The sequence below is a fragment of the Humulus lupulus genome, chromosome 2 (assembly GCF_963169125.1).
Source record: "Humulus lupulus chromosome 2, drHumLupu1.1, whole genome shotgun sequence".
Classification (NCBI taxonomy): domain Eukaryota; kingdom Viridiplantae; phylum Streptophyta; class Magnoliopsida; order Rosales; family Cannabaceae; genus Humulus; species Humulus lupulus.
In genome coordinates, this window is record NC_084794.1 from 211,728,538 (window position 1) to 211,731,615 (window position 3,078).

The following is a 3,078-nucleotide window of genomic DNA, read 5'->3' on the forward strand; positions in this document are numbered from 1 at the left end:
TTGGTTAATTATTATTTCTAAATTGCTTATTTTAATTTTCTTTAATTTTTAATTCTATTATTGGTTGGGTAAAAGCAAGAAGACACAATTTTAGTACTTAACAGATTTTAGTGATAAATTCTATGTGGGATCAACACTCTACTTTAACTTTATTACTTGTTGCGATAGCATGCACTTTCGTTGTTTAGAAAGTACTCATCAAGTTTTTGGCATCGTTGCAGGGAAAATTTAAATTACTAATTTTTTGTTGATATTAATACCAATCTATCATGTTCTTAATTCAAACCTTTTGTTTTATTTTTCAGTTATTGTTTAGCCAGTTATGCGAAGATCACGAAGCTTTTATTTGGTTCCTTTAGATCTTGACATTAAGCGGACATTAAGAAGAATCAAATAAGAGAGGAACCAACATTAACAACCACAAATCATAATGGTTGAGCATGAGCAAGTGGACAACACAAGATCACTGAGGGAATATGTTGTTCCTTTAGTTGATAGCATTCAGTCTATAATTGGCAAACCCCTATTCAAGCCAATAATTTTGAGATCAAGGTGGGTACCATTCAGATGTTGAAAGATACAGCCATGTTTTGTGGGCTGCCGAATGAGGATCCTAATAAGCACATCATGAACTTTTTGGAGATTTGTGATACTTTCAAGTACAATAGAATTTCATATGATGCTGTCAGACTTAGACTATTCCCCTTTTTCACTACGAGATAAAGCAAATTGTTGGTTGACATCCATGCCATCTGGATCCTTTACTACTTGGGATGTCTTGGCTCAAAAGTTGTTAGGAAAAACTTTCCCCCATCAAAGTCAGCTAAGTTGAGGAATGATATCACTTCTTTCATGCAGCATGGATCAGAGTCACTTTATGAAGCTTGGGAGAGGTTCAAAGATTTGGTCAGAAAATGCCCTCATCATGGAGTTCCAAAATGGTTGATTATTTAAAATTTCTACAATGGTTTGCTCAGTCACTTAAGAACCATTGTTGATGTTGTTGTAGGTGGTGCAATCATGAGAAACTCTGCTACTGAGGCTTATGAGTTATTTAAGGAAATGCAGCAAATAGTTACAAATGGCCATCTGAAAGAAATAATGTAGCAGGGGCCCTTGAATTAGATCCTATTTCATCTTTAGCTGCACAGATGAGTTTATTGTCTAAGAATATGGATACTTTAGGAGTGAATGCTTGTCAAAGCCAAGTGATAACTTGTGATTTTTGTGGTGATCATCATGTTGATGGCCAATGTCTTGAAACTGCACAATATGTGGGGAATTATAATAGACAGCAACAAAATCTCAACTACAACTTTTGCAATCAAAGAAATCACCCAAATTTTGTATGGAGCAACAATCAAGGCCAATCTTCAAGACCTCACAACCCACATAGTTTTCCTGCCCAACAAGAGAAAAGGCCAAGTTTGGAGGATATTTTTATGCAGTATATGAAGAAGACAGATGCAATGTTGCAAAATCAAGAAACACTTATTCAGAGTCAAGTTACGTCATTGAGAACACTAGTGAACCAATTTGGCCAACTTGCTAGTTCGTTGAATTCAAGGCCTTAAGGTTATTTACCAAGTAACACTGGAAATAATCCAAAAAGGGACAAGCAACAATGCAAAGCAATAACTTTGAGGAATGGCACAGATTTGTCTAGTGAAGTGGAAAATCCTAAAGCAATGAAGAAAGTAGTGGAGCCTGAGATAGAAGCTGAAAAAGAAAATCCACTGCCAAAAATAGTGATGGATCAAGAAGAGAAAAGTCCTTACAATCCACCCCCACCATTCCCTCAACGTTTACAAGAGCAAAAACTTGACAAACAATTCTCCAAATTTCTAAAGGTGTTCAAAAAGTCCACATCAATATTCCTTTCGCTGAGGCATTAGAGAAAATGCCTAGCTATGTCAAATTTATGAAAGATATATTGTCTAAGAAAAGAAATTTGGGAGATTTTGAGACAGTTGCTTTAACAAAAGAGTGTAGTGAAGTCTTGCAGAAGAAACTTCCACCAAAGGTCAAGGACCCTGATAGCTTCACTATTCCTTGCACCATTGCTACTTAGTTCTTTGGGAGTGCTCTTTGTGACTTAGGGCCTAGTATAAATCTTATTCTAGTTTCTATCTATCAAAAGCTTGGTTTGTGGAAGCAAGAACTACTTCTGTCACATTATAGTTAGCATATCATTCATTGACTTATCCAAAGGGTATAGTGGAAGACATTTTGGTTAAGGTGGAGAAGTTCATATTTCCTGCAGATTTTATTGTGCTAGATATGGAGGAGGATAGAGAAATCCCAATTATTCTTGGGCAGCCATTCTTAGCAACAAGATGAAGATTCTCTTGAAGACTGCATTGTCATTGTTTCTTTGGTGGAACAAGAGGGTGCTTTAGAATGTGTGAACAAAATGAATGAGATGCCTTACATAATTAAATTAAAAGCTTTTTGGGTTGTTGTTGATCAAGGTATGAATAGAAGGGTTGCATCCAGCCATCTATTGAAGAACCACTTGAATTGGAACTTAAAACTTTGCCTACACACTTGTGGTATGCCTTCTTTAGGTTCTTCTTCTACATTTCCTATTATGATTTATGCTGCTTTGGATCAAATTTAAGAGGAGAAGTTGTTGAGGTTGTTGAGAGATCATAATAAAGCTATAGGGTGGACCATTGCAGATATCAAAGGCATTACTCCATCTTTTTTGTATGCACAAGATTCTATTGGAATAAAATTGCAAGCCTTCTATTGAGCACCAATGTAGATAATTAAATGGTTAGACAATGGGATTATTTACCCAATTTCTAACAGTCCATGGGTGAGTCCTGTTCAATGTGACCATAGTGACTAATGACAAGAATGACCTTATTTATACTCAAACAGTTACAAGGTGGAAAGTGTGTATGGACTACCACAAGCTCAACAAAAGCTACAAGAAAATATCACTTTACATTACCTTTTATTTATCAGATGCTTGATGGGTTAGCAAGTCATTCCTATTACTGTTTCTTGGATGGGTATTTAGACTATAATCAGATTGCCATAGCTCTAGAAGATCAAGAGAAAACTACATTT

At 35.8% G+C, this 3,078-nt stretch overlaps 1 non-coding gene across 1 annotated transcript; it reads right to left on the reverse strand.

Moving 5' to 3' along the window:
* Positions 1 to 825: 825 nt before the first annotated feature.
* Positions 826 to 932, reverse strand: LOC133820567 (small nucleolar RNA R71). Its single transcript, XR_009886972.1, has one exon. It is a non-coding gene; the product is annotated as a small nucleolar RNA R71 (small nucleolar RNA).
* Positions 933 to 3,078: the final 2,146 nt, after the last annotated feature.